General features: G+C 39.3%; 1 protein-coding gene across 9 annotated transcripts in view; it reads right to left on the reverse strand.

Moving 5' to 3' along the window:
* RUFY3 (RUN and FYVE domain containing 3) overlaps window positions 1–14,731 on the reverse strand; it is an 81,763-nt gene that overhangs the window by 30,155 nt on the left and 36,877 nt on the right. The window lies entirely within an intron of this gene.

The following is a 14,731-nucleotide window of genomic DNA, read 5'->3' on the forward strand; positions in this document are numbered from 1 at the left end:
ATTTAAACTAAACATTACATAAACTAAAAATAATTAACCGTATTAACTCCCAAAATTTTAAGACTTAGCATAGAGTGTGATAAATTATTTGATGAAAGGGACTAAGTACCACATTTTATCCGACAGAACTTGGCACAATCCAGGCACCTGCTACCTTCACTTACTGGGGCCTATGCTGTGCCAGGTACTGTGGGCTGCTTCTGACAGTTACAATTTCAATCCCTCCTTACGTCAGGCTGTGAGACAGTTACCAGTAGCACCAACTTACAAATGAGGCTAAGTGTGTGAAAGAGCCAGTCCCTGGGCCCAGCCAGTAAGAGACAACAAAGCCAGAGTTCCAACTATATAAATCTGGCTTTGTTGTGCTGTTCTCTGAGGTAGTAGTTTTAAAGAAAAAAAAGTCAGAATTGGTATATATATTGCCATTAATTCTTCCTTGCACAACAAATCCTTTAACACCAGGCCTCAAATGTGACTCTCTTTCCTCAGGGCAGGTAAGTGTTGAGACCAGAATAAGCTCACAACGTAAAATGCACAACAAAACTACCCCCTAAAACACAGCCGCTAAAACCAGTTTTATCAGACATTAATTCCCAACTTTGTTACTGGCATTTATGTGCACTCCAGTGTTTCTAACCTCCCATAATCACTGGAAGAAATGAATGGGATAAACGTGTGTGGGTGTGCATAAATGTTTGTGGGCAGCAACTAGATTCTGTTTAACCTCCCAATAGATGGCAAGAAAATGTCATTGGAGAGCTGGATTGGAGACTCTTGCCAGAATGGTGATGGATTTACACTTCTACATTGCCTCATGTCATTCTTCTTACAATCAGTAGCAACATGTTCAAGACATCTGTTTGTGGCCTGGGGTGCATAAACCATGCAGAAAGATGAACTAATGCCTAGGGAAATTAAATTCCTAATACCTCGGATGACTTAGTATGGTGCTATACCCTATTGAACTAATCTACATCAAACACAAACAACCCATTCATTCTTTAGAAAATACTGCTCTCAACTTCTGCACTACTAATGTTTTGGCCAGATAATTCTTTTTTTTGAGGGGGTGTGGGGTTGTTCTGTGAATTAAGTTTAGTAGCAACCCAAGCCTTTACCCACTAGGTGTCAGTAGCATCCTCCAGTTATGACAACCAAAAATATCTCCAGATACTGCCCAATGCCTGTCCCCTGGAAGACAAAATCAGGTTGCTTCCCCACTGAGAACCACTACTCTAAACAAATAATAAAAGAAGGTCAAACAAAAATCAGGGTAATTTGACATTAGGCATAAAAAGCTCAAAAGACTTCACTGCTCATTATTAATTATTTAATGCAGAAGGTAAAATGTTTATTATTTAATGCTTATTATTATCATTTTTGTGAATAGTATATAAGAGTATGGGCATTACAAATCATTTTAATTACATTTCCTGGTTAGTACGAAATCAAACTACTGAAAATAATTAGCACTTAAAATTAATTATTTCTTTGTTCCATTTTCTAATGTTGGGTACTAGTAAAGATCACCAAATCACTAACTTAATTTGTCACAAAATAAAAAATAATCTATTCAATCAGTTTGCTACTTGTCTTAAATCGTACTCGAGTGTAAAATGATTTTGTGGAATGAATATATGCTGTTAAAAAGGGTTGCAGCAACCCAAAGGGAGCATGGAAGGACTTCTGGGGTTCTGGTTTTTGGTGTGCAATTGTTGAGTGTGTGAAAATTCATTACACTGAATACTTACAATGTGATATTTCCTGTATATTTTATACTTTTAACCATAAAAGTTTTCATTTTAAAGTTTTGTTATATTGTATAGCCCAGAAAATTTTTTTTTTTTAATGTTTCTTTTTGACAGAGACAGAGACAGAATGCGAGTGGGTTAGGGGCAGAGAGAGAGGGAGACACAGACTCCGAAGCAGGCTCCAAGCTCTGAGCTGTCAGCACAGAGCCTGACGCGGGGCTCAAACTCACGAGCTGTGAGATCATGACCTGAGCTGCAGTTGAATGCTCAACCAACTGAGCCACCCAGGTGCCCCCCAGAAAATGGTTTTTAAAAGTGCATGGTTGGGGCGCCTGGGTGGCGCAGTTGGTTAAGCGTCCGACTTCAGCCAGGTCACGATCTCACTGTCTGTGAGTTCGAGCCCCGCGTCGGGCTCTGGGCTGATGGCTCAGAGCCTGGAGCCTGTTTCTGATTCTGTGTCTCCCTCTCTCTCTGCCCCTCCCCTGTTCATGCTCTGTCTCTCTCTGTCCCAAAAATAAATAAACGTTGAAAAAAAAAAATTTAAAAAATTAAAAAAAAAAAAAAAAAAGTGCATGGCTTTCAGGGGTGCCTGGGTGGCTCAGTTGCTTGAGCGTCCGACTCTTGAGTTTAGCTCAGGTCGTGATCCCAGGGTTGTGGGATCCAGCCATGTGTCGGGCTCTGCACTGAACGTGGAACCTACTTAAGATTTCTTTCTCTCTCTCCCTCTGCCCCTCTCCCCCGCTCGTGCATGGGCTAAAATAAAAAAAAAAAAAAAGTGAAAACAAATGCATGACTTTCACAATGTTATGTCATATTTTTTCTAGGAGAAAAATAACTAAAAACGTTTAACAATGCTAACATTTAACACTATTATTTCAAAATCTGAACTTCTGTTCATTCATTCATTTTTTTCTATAAATAGTGACCATCTACTTGGTGTTAGATATTTAATGCTGGGATTCCAGAGATAAAAGACCTAGTTCCTGACATCAAAGTGCTCACTATTTATCAAACTTGGTTTACACAAATGTCTGGAGAACGAAAACAGGGCAACTTACAGAGAACACTTGAAATTTCACAATAAACATTACCATCTTTGACAAAGATCAATTTTATTTCAGAACAAATAAAATTAAAATGTTTTTATATTAGGTCAAGTATCCTCTTTCTATGGAATCAAATGTAAATTTTATATAAATTTTAAGGCTAAGATACTAGATGCGATATTAATGTAAAATTTCAGACACACTGTATACAAGTCTAATACAATTTCTTCTGCCACTGGATGTGGAAAAGTTTGAGAGGCTGTGTAAACGTACTGTAATAAGAACACTAACAAAAGTATACACAGGATATTATGAGAATATGCACAGAAGAAAGCTACCTGACCTGGCTCCCTCTTTCCTTCAAAAGAACTTTTTTTTAAGTTTATTGATTTATTTTGAGAGAGACAGAGACAATGTGTGTAGGGCGAGGGCTACAGAGCCTGACGCACGGCTTGAACCCATGAAACTGTGAGATCATGATCTGAGCTGAAACCAAGAGTCAGATGCTTAACCGACTGAGCCACCCAGATGCCCCTTCCCTTCAAATTTAAAGGGCAGGTATGTATATATTAAGTTCTCAGAGATGAGGCTATTTGGTTTTAAAAAAATATTTATTTATTTTGAGAGAGAGAGTGAGAAAGAGAGCAAGTGAGAGACAGTGGTGAGGGGCAGGAAAAGAGGGAGAGAGAGAATTCTAAGCAGGCTCCATGCTGTTAGCGCAGAACCTGATTCAGGGCTCAAACTCACAAACCATGGCTTGAACTCACAAATTGTGAGATCATGACCTAAGCCGAAATCAAGAGTCAGATGCTCAACTGACTAAGCCACCCAGGCACCTTGAGACTGTTTTTTTTTTTTCTCCAGCTAATAAAATGTTTTTAGTCACTCTGTAGCATTTTAAGAAAATTAAGAAATACATATTAACATGGCTAATTCTGAACACTGTACTGAAAGTGGAAGAATGCAATTAAAGAAGATAAAGAAATTGGAGACATATAACCTGTGAAAGAGTGGGTCAAACATTACTCCTCTCACATGTTCTGTCTGATTCTACACCCAGAAAATCAAACAAAATATGCAAGAAAATATAATTCATTAAGGTAACAGCGTACAAAATTAATATACAGACATTATTAGGTGCCATACACATCGGTAACAGAGGGTGAGACTTTTGAGTTCAGTCTTTTTTTTTTAAATTTAATTTATTTTTTTTTAATGTTTATTTATTTTAGAGACAGAGAGAGACAGAGCGTGAACGGGGGAGGGTCAGAGAGAGAGGGAGACACAGAATCTGAAGCAGGCTCCAGGCTCTGAGCTGTCACCACAGAACCCAACGCTGGGCTTGAACTCACAGAGTGTGAGATCATGACCTGAGCTGAAGTCGGAAGCTCAACCGACTGAGACACCCAGGCACCCCAATTGAGTTCAGTCTTAAAGGACAGAAAGACATTGGTTTGGCAAAGAGCTGGGAAGGGAGCAGAATGGAAGGAACAGCTGGGGCAAAGGCACTGAAGAATGAAAAGAACTTGGCACACTAAGAAAAATAAAATGGAAAAAGTGTCATAGTTTATGGTACATATGAGTAAATGCTGTGAAATGAGATGAGGGAAATAGGTAAAAGACTGCTAAGGATCTTTGTTAAGGAGTACGGATTTTACTTTATCAGTAAAGAGTTTAATGAGAGGTGTGATGTCACAGATTTGAATCTTATTTATTTTTTAAAGTTTTATTTATTTAAGTAATCTCTACACCCAACATGGGGCTTGAACTCATGACCCCAAGATCAAGAGTCACATGCTCTTCCGCCTGAACCAGCCAGGCGCTCCACAGATATGAATTTTAGAGAAGCCATTGTCACAGCCACATGGAAGACAAACTGGAAGGGTGTTAGAACTCAATGCTGTGGAGCAAGTAAGGGTCTCCTGCAATAGTTGGGGAGAGAAACAATGAGGGAAGAGCCATCGGAGCTGTGGGGAGAAGAGGGAATTAATTAGCTTTGGGGGCTGTTCTAGGGGTAGGATGTCAGGATTTCAGGACTTGATGACCACTTAGATGTGAGAGGAGGAAGAGGAAGAATGGAGAGTAATTTTCTAGTTTTGGTGAATAGATGGGTAGGGGTACAAAGCACCATGGTGGGGAACACACCAGGAGCAGTGGACTAAAGAAACTACAGAAATGACTATAGTTACAATAATAAACTATATTAATTGATTTTCAAACCAAAGTTCTTTCAAACATATGTGTATGTTTACTATAGGTCTTCAAGACTGCTAATTTCTATATGAGGAAATATTAATGAACTTTACAGAGTAACGAGGCTCATTTAGTTAATAGTGATGACAAAAGTGAACCCAAAGTCACATAGCTAAGAGTGACACTGAGTCACACTGTTCTGCAAACCCATCATCTGACCAAGACCCCATTCCATCTCTTTAGTGAAATGACTAATGTTCATACAGAGAAATCTTGAAATATTTTAAGAATAATTGAAGAAAATTAAATTATACTTAACATATATTAATATTAAGTATGTTATATTGTACCCAATTCTGGGTAAGTCGGGAATAATTCGTATGTAACACAAGCAGTTACTCTTTAGAATTTCCTGGTTATTTGACAGATCAAAAATTTAGACTATATGAGAAACAAAAGTTGCCATACAGAGATTTTCAAAAGATACCTAAGAACATTAACATGAGATTAAAAATGACAAAATAACAAAGATATAGAGAGGAAAGCTTACTGTGTTCAGAATGTTTGAAGGCCAATAATTCCTAAATAAATCTATTTTGAACCTTTTCTGTAATATTTCTTTTTTTAACATATTTATTATTATTTTTTAAGTGTTTTATTTTTCAGAGAGCACGCAAGTGGGGGAGGGGCAGAGAGAGAAGGGGACAGAGGATCCAAAGCGGGCTCCGCACTGACAGCAGCAAGCCCAATGCAGGGCTCAAACCCACGAACCACGAAATCATGACCTGAGCTAGACAGACACTCAACCAACTGAGCCACCCAGGTACCCCTGTACTATTTCTTAAAAACTGGGCATAAAATTGCTAGTCCTTGATAGTGAACAAATTACTGAAAGCACTAGAAGATCTTATAATAAAACACAATTTGACTATTCTAATGACACTTGAGAATCATGAACTTTGACTCAATCCTCATTTAAGAATAATCAATAGGGGCGCCTGGGTGGCGCAGTCGGTTAAGCGGCCGACTTCAGCCAGGTCACGATCTCGCGGTCCGTGAGTTCGAGCCCCGCGTCGGGCTCTGGGCTGATGGCTCAGAGCCTGGAGCCTGTTTCCGATTCTGTGTCTCCCTCTCTCTCTGCCCCTCCCCCGTTCATGCTCTGTCTCTCTCTGTCCCAAAAATAAATAAACGTTGAAAAAAAAAAAAAAGAATAATCAATAGATGGGGTACCTGGGTGGCTCAGTCAGTTAAGTGTCCAACTCTTGGTTTCAGTTCAGGTCATGATCTCATGGTTTGTTCCAACCCCATGTTGGGCTCTGCGCTGAGAGCATGGGGTCTGTTTGGGATTCTCTCTCTCTGTCCTTCCCCTCGCTCACTTTAATAAATAAGTTCTCCAAATAAATGAGTAAACCTAAATAGTATTAAAAAAATAATCAATAGATGGGGTGTCTGGTTGGCTCTGTCGGTAGAGCATGCAACTCTTGATCTCTGGGTTGTAAGTTTGAATCCCATGCTGGGTGTAGAGATTACTTAGAAATAAAATCTTTTTAGGGTGGCTGAGTCGGTTAAACGTCCAACTTCAGCTCAGGTCATGATCTCACGGTCCCAGCCCCAGGTCAGGCTCTGTGCTGAGGGCTCAGAGCCTGGAGCCTGCTTCACATTCTGTGTCTCCATCTTTCTCTATCTCTGCCCCTCCCCCACTCATGCTCTGTCTCTTTCTCTCTCTCTCTCAAAAATAAATAAAAACATTAAAAAAATCTTTTCAAAAATGTAAAAATAATCAAGAGTCTTAGGACCCTTAGATTACCTATGTACCCATATCTATCTATTCTCCTTAATGCCATTCCAAATACCATATAAAATTCTACTCGAGTAATAAAGAGGAAATACACTTAAGTAACATTTTGTCTGGTTGAAATCTTAAAGACGTTAGTCAAGAAAATTTAACAACAAATTTGTTTATCCTCATTGCTACCTTTCCTTGGTAATAGCGTAATCAAAGATATGCTTCACTAAAATCCATCCTTATTATCAGGAACACTATATCCACCCACTACTCTTAATCTGCTTGATATTAATCACTTCTTTGTACCAATTAACTTATGACACCAGGCAAGGAGTCTCATTTCTTTGGGGCTTCAATTTCCTTATCTGTGAAATGAGGGTTAAGCTTGTTCAGTAATTCTTTTATCTGGTGGAAACAACACACACCCATATCGATCCTAATGACTCCCTGCAGCACCAATTCTCAAGGGGTCGGGGGAGTATATTATTAACTCTGGAATGGAGAGAAACAACAGGTTTTGGAAAACCCCACAAATGACCCTGATACCAAAAGAACTAGATCCTTGCCACTGCACATGTAGCCCTGGCATCAAAATTGGCATCACCTGGAAGCTTTTGGAAATGGGAGGCCTTAGGCTCCAATGGTACTACTGAATCAGGTTCTGCACTTTAACTCGACCCGAGGTGATCTATATGTGCATTAAAGTTTGTCAAGGCACTGACCTACATGACTCTTCCAGCTCTAGCATAACTTAATTCCATGATTTCACAGAAGCTTCCTCAAGGGCAACCAATAAACACATATACCAGTGGAAAGCCCCAGGAAGAAGGGGTAATAAAAGATTAGAACAGAAATAAACAGCACATTAAAGTACTGAGAAAATCAATGAAACCTGAAGTTGGTTCTTTGATAAGATCAACAACTGACAAATATTTAGCTTGATTGACCAATAGAAAAAGAGAGAAGACTTAAATTGCTAAACTGAGGAATGAAGAGGAGACATTGTTGACCTTACAGAAACAAAAAGGATTGGAAGGGAATACTACTGACAACTGTATGCCAAAATATTAGACAACCTAGACAAAATGAACATTTTCTAACAAAGATACAGATCACCAAAACTGACTTAAGAAACAGAAAATCCGTAACAGGTAAAGATACGGAATTTGTCAGTAAAAAAAACATCCCATAGAGGTGCCTTGGTGGCTTAGTCAATTGAGCATCTGAGTCTTGATTTCGGCTCAGGTCATGATCCCAGGGTCGTGGGATCAAGCCTCACATCAGGCTCAACATGGGCACTCTCTCTCTCTATCTTCCTTTGCCCTTCTCCCCTGCTCGCTCTCTCTCTCTTTAAAAACAAAACAAAACAGGGGCGCCTGGGTGGCGCAGTCGGTTAAGCGTCCGACTTCAGCCAGGTCACGATCTCGCGGTCCGTGGGTTCGAGCCCCGCGTCGGGCTCTGGGCTGATGTCTCAGAGCCTGGAGCCTGTTTCCGATTCTGTGTCTCCCTCTCTCTCTGCCCCTCCCCCGTTCATGCTCTGTCTCTCTCTGTCCCAAAAATAAATAAACGTTGGAAAAAAAAAAATAAAACAAAACAAGAAAAGAAAACATCCCACAGAGAAGAAGCTGGAACCAGATGGCTTCATTATTGAAATCAAACATTCAAAAAAATAAAGAATGAAAATAACCCTTCATAAACAATTCTAAAAAACTGGAAGATGGAACATTTCCCATTTCATTCTATGAAACCAATTATTACCTTAGATAAAAATCAAGCAACTGTATAAAAAAACTATAGATTAATAAATACCTCTTATGAATATAGATGCAAAACCCTCAACAAAGTACTTACAAACCAAATCTAGCAACATATAAAAAGGATTATACAACATGACCAAATGGTTTTTTAAATGACACCAAAAGTGGGGCACCTGTGTGGCTCAGTCGGTTAAGCGTCTGACTTTGGCTCAGGTCATGATCTCATGGTTCAAGGGTTTGAGTCCCACATTGGTCTCTGCGCTGATAGCTCGGAGCCTGGAGCCTGCCTCACATTCTGTGTCTCTCTCTGCCCCTTCCCCACTTGTGCTCGCTCTTGCTCTCTCTCTCTCAAAAATAAATAAATACTAAAAAAAAGAAATAATAAATGACTCCAAAAGCACAGCAACAGAAAAAACAACCGGATTTTATAAAAATTAAAAAAATCTGTGCTTCAAAGGACATCATTAAAAAGTGAAAAGAGAGCCTACATAATGGGAGAAAAAAATCACATTATATCCAATATCTAGAATATACAAAGAACTCTTACAATTCAACAAAAGACAACCCAGTAAAAAAGAATGGGCAAAGGATTTGAACATTTTTTTCAGAGAAGATATACATATAAATGGCAAACAAGTACATGAAATAATGCTCATTAGGAAAATGCAAATCAAAAACACAATGAGATACCACTTCACATTCACTAAGATGGATGTAATTAAAAAAAATTTTTTTAAAGGAAAATAACAAGTGTTGACAAGAATGTGGAGAAATTGGAACCCTAGTTCACTGTTGGCAGGAATGTAAAATGGTACAGCTGCTTTGGAAAACAGTCTGGCAGTTCCCCAAAGGTTAAACCATAGTCACCAATATGACCCAGCAATTCCCTTTTTAGGTGTATAACCAAAAGAAGGGAAAACACATGTCCATTTAAAACTCATACATGCATGTTCATAGCAACTTTACTCATAATAGTCTAAACATGGAAATAGTACAAATGTCCATCAATTGATGAATGGACAAATAAAATGTGGTATGTTCAATGAAATGTCATTCACAGCAATAAAAAGGAATGAGGTACTGATACATGCCATGTTATGTATGAACCTTGAAAACACCATGCTGAATGTAAGAAGCCAGGCACTAAAGGCCCCATGTTTAATGATCGTTTACATGAAATGTCCAGAACAGGCAAATCTATAGAAACAGAAAGTGGGTGAGTAGTTGCCAGGACCTGGGGGAAAGAGGGATAGGAACTCAATGGTAATAGATATGTATAGGGTTTTTTTTGTAGGGTGATGAGAAGGAGAAGGCTCAGTAGCTCAGCACTGGTCTTGTATAGGGTGATGAGAATATTCCGGTAGTTGTGATGGAGGTACAACTTTATAAATATAGTAACTACTAAATGATACAGCTGAGAGTGGTGACTCTTATGGTATTGTGGTATGACTCTTATGGTATGGTGAATTATATCTCAATAAGGCAGTTCTTTCAAAAAACTAGAGACTTGCTGGAGGGGAAGGGGGCAGGGGGATGAGTTAAATAGGTAATGGGTATTAAGGAGAGAACTTGTTTTGATGAGCACGGGGTGCTGTATGTAAGTGACGAGTCACTAAATTCTTCACCTGAAACTTATTGTTACACTCTATGTTAACAAAAAAGAATTTAGATAACAACTTGGAATGAAAAAACAAACAAATAAATAAAATTAGGAAGATAATAGCAGTATTAAAAAATTAAAAAATAAAAAAACTACAGACTTAAGATATATAATAATGTATATTATGTATGGATCCTGATTTGAATAAACCAATTAAAAAGAGACATATTTAAGACAAGCAATCTTTGAAAATGAGCTGAATAAATAGTAGGTACTATTAAGAAATTATTGGGGCACCTGGGTGGCTCAGTCGGTTAAGCGTCCGACTTCGGCTCAGGTCATGATCTCATGGTCCGTGAGTTCGAGCCCCGTGTCGGGCTCTGTGCTGACAGCTCAGAGCCTGAAGCCTGCTTTGGATTCTGTCTCCCTTGCTCTCTGCCCCTCCCCCGCTCATGCTCTGTCTCTGTCCCTCAAAAATAAATAAATGTTTAAAAAAATTTAAAAAATAAAAATAAAAAAATACAGATCTTCTTCAAGATACGATGGGGTTACATCCCAACCAACGCATTTTCCATTGAAAATATCATAAATTAACACCTAACTTTTAACAGACCTAGCCTATCTTAAACATACTCAGTCACATTAGCCTAGAGTTGGGCAAAATCATCTAACAAAAGCCTATTTTATCACAAAGTGTTGAATATCCCATGTCATTTATTAAATACTGTACTGAGAGTGAAAAATGAATGGCTGTATGGCACAGGATGGTTTTAAGTGTATCAGATGTTTACCCTTGTGACTGCGTGGCTTGACTGGGAGCCACATTTCTCTGCTATTGCCCACCATCATGGGAAAGCTTGGGAAAAGGTGAAAATTCACAACGTGAAGTATGGTTTCTACTGAGTGAATATCCCTTTCACACCACCATAAAGTAAAAAAGTCCTAAGTTGGGGGTTGTAAGTACTCCAGGAACAAAAATATGGAAATTGATGAAATAAGATCAGCAAATATTGACAATTATTAAAGCTGGGTGATGGCAACTTTAGGCTTCATTACTCTATGTAGTTGAAAACTTCCATAATTAAAAATAAAAAAGAGGTTCTGTTTTCTTTTGCTTCAGGTCAAGGCTTAACTGCCAACCTCCAATGAAAAGACCTACCTCTATACTGTTTTCCCATCTCTGAAAATAACCAAAAACCCCTTCTAATTGGCATTAATACTGAACTGAATGATCTTATTTGGTGATTTAATGTTTCCAAACCATTCTTTTATATACTATCACTCATTCTTGATAAGGCATTGTGAACTTTATATGTATATCCTGAACAAAGAGCTCCTAAAACCCTTAAAATTTCCTAAGTGATAAGAGCCATAGAAACATCTTTTGTTATATGTGGTTTTTGTCCCTGGCTCCTGAAATAGCTCCAGAGTTAAGGGTAAAAGAAGCATTTTTGGAAGGTCCCTAAGGATGGGGGCTGGTTACCCAGGAGCAATAGCCATGTGATTAAAGGGTTGGAAGTTTCAGCTGTACCCCACCCCCCAACCCCAAGGAGGGGAGAGGGGCTGAAGATTGAGTTCAGTCATCAATGACCAATAATTTAATCAATCAGGCCTATATAATGAAACTTGCATAAAAATCCTAACCAAAAGGGATGGGACAGCCACTGGGTTGGTGGACACACTGAGGTGCTAGGAGGGTGAAGCACCCAGAGAGAGTATGGAACCTCTGTGCTCCTTCCCACACACTTAGCCCTATGCACCTCTTCCACCTGGCTGTTCCTGAGTTGTATTCTTTTGTAATACACCATAATCTAGCAAGTAAACTCTCTTCCTGAGGCCTGAGCCATTCTGGCAAATTATCAAACTTTATGAGGGGGTCACAAGAACCTCTGATTTAGACCTAGTTGGTCAGAAGCAGAGGTGACAACCTGGCCTAGCAATTAGCATCTGAAATGAGGGGGCACCTTGTAGGAGTAACCTCCTAACCCGTGGAGTCTGCACTAACTCCAGGTAGATGGTGTCAGAATTGAACTGATGCTGGCGAATTGGTTGGTGTGGGAAAATCCCCCGCATAATTGGTGTCAGAAGTAGTGTGAGCAGTAAAGGAAAAGTGTTTTTCTTTTAGGCATCCACTATCTTTAATGTTTAAAAGATGTCCATTTACACACACTCTTTTCCAAGAGTTTCCTATGAAAATGCACTGGTTTCTTCTTCATTAGGCTCCCATATCATAATATAATCAATTTTTGTTTTGGGAGCTTCCCGAACTCAACACCACAGAAGAATACCTAGAAAATTTCCGGGAACATTTATAAGTTAGGACAACAGTCAGTCGTCTCTGTTTTGAAGCAACATAAGAAATTTAGGAGATAAGTACAAACCCAAAAGTTCCTTGCTTTGCTCAGCTTATTCCATAGAAATAGTTTAAATGTTGAGGGCACCACTGTGACTAAGGACAGCTAGAGCTCTGATATAGAAGAGTTAGATCTCCGTTTCTCACATTCCCTGATACTGCGAAAATTTCTCATTTCTTTGTATTTTACCTGTAAAATGTTGGGAGAGACAATCCTCCTTGGCCCTCTTGTGCCATTACACATCTTTACTGGGTTGTATCAAGACTGCAACAAGACCCTGACCACTCTTTTATCTGGGTCATCTGTCAGGGCTGTTTATGCAGCTGATAGTCATGAGAGGTGAGGCTTTCTTACTGCTTCCTATAAAAGCAATGGGTTCTCCAAAGTCAGTGTTCCTCAGCTGCAACACCCACCCACCACATGCAGAGCATCTTGCTGAGCCTTATGGTGTCTACTAGGTGGGACTCTTGTGCAAGACACCAGTATGCTGATGTTCAGGCTGTTTGCAGCGTCATGAGTAATAAAGTCCTTTGTCTCCCACTAGGAGTCTTGTATCTTTTGCCAGTATCTAAGAACAGAATCAGGCTAATTGTTCAGCTTGTAAATAGGGTAAACTCCAGACCTGACCAAAAACCTGGAATAATCTCGATCTTTAGGTTAATGCCGGGAATACTGTACACCTGTGTTCCAAATGAGACACCACCAAATACTGTAGGATTTGAGGAAGACCCTCAAGGTGAAATCACAGAAAACACGGAAGAATGCATTCCAAAAGGTGGGAATGGGTGTGTGAAATGAGGTGAAGAGAATTGGAATGGCATGGGGAGAGCTGGCAAGCATGGGAAAGGTGACAGAGGTGACAGAGTGAGAAAGGTGACAAAGTCAGGTGACAGAGGTCTCTAAAAGCAGACAGGTAATGAAACAGGTAATGAGAACCACTCTAGGTTTTGAGCAGAGAGGTGGTGTAATCAAAACTTTGAAGATGATGAGTCTGAGAGGATTATGCACAGTGAATTTGGGCGGGGGGCAGGGGGAAGAGGACCAAAACTGCCTGCCATGAAGGACTGTACCAGTTAAGGAAACAGAATAGTCACGAACAGCCAAAGTTTTTGCCCCGTGAGACTGGAAATGAAAATGAAAAAACTGAGTAACTATTTGGGGGTAAGGGGTAAAATCAGGTCGGTTTCAGATATGGTAAAGAACATTTATGTGGAAGTATTCTCAACATATTTTTTCATCACATAGCTGTAAATACAAATTAAAGTTTGAGGTTGGATAATCATTAGCATAGGGATAACAGTGGCAATTATTAGATGCTTTCACCAGAGGAGATGGTTTATACAGAAACAGAAGGATGAAGGGTTAGTTGCCCAGCCTTTGGAGGATGACAATAATTGTATGCAGGAAACAGAATCTAAAATAGAGCCATTTCAGGAAGAGCTCTCTTTCTTAGAGCTTAGTACCTACAGCAGCTTTCAAACTAAAGGTCACACTCCTTAGTGGAGTATAAAATTGATTTACTATGTCTCACCATAGTAAGGTCATGTATTGATACATGTTCTAGAGGTCATGTTCTAGGTACATACAAATAAATGATGTATGTACTGAGTTTTGATGAAAACATATTTTTACAGTGGGTCTTAAGTCAAATAGGTTTGAACTCTGGTGTAGTGGTCAAGGGCACAAGCTTTGGAGTGAGCCTGTGGGAGTTTGAACTCTACTTGAATTCTACCCTGTGCGATTCTGGGAAAGTTTATCTCTTTTTTCTCTGCACCTTTTTTTGAGATAATTGTTGATTCATATGCAGTTCTAAAAATTGTAGTTGTTGTGTGTACCCTTAACCTAGTTCCCCCAAATGTAACACTTTGCAAAAACTAGAGTACATTATCATAACCAGAATACTCATATTGAATTACAGTTAACACACACAACGTTGCCATCAACACAAGGATCCCTCATCTTGCCCTTTTAAAGCCAAACTCACTTTCCTCCAGCCCCCTACCCTCTCCTAACCCTTGGCAACTACTATTTTCCATTTCTATACTTATGTCATTTCAAGAATATTATATAAACGTAATCACACAGTATGTAACTTTTTAAATTGGCATTTTTTCCCCCCACTCAGCATAATTCCTTATATTCATCCAAGTTGTTGGGTGTATCAATAGCTTGTTCCTTTTTATTGCCGAGCAGTATTCCACCTGGCAATTTTCTTCACGGGGTAGGCCTCACTTTCTTCATCCA

The sequence above is a fragment of the Puma concolor genome, chromosome B1 (assembly GCF_028749965.1).
Source record: "Puma concolor isolate L17-30 chromosome B1, mPumCon1.1.hap2, whole genome shotgun sequence".
NCBI lineage: Eukaryota > Metazoa > Chordata > Mammalia > Carnivora > Felidae > Puma > Puma concolor.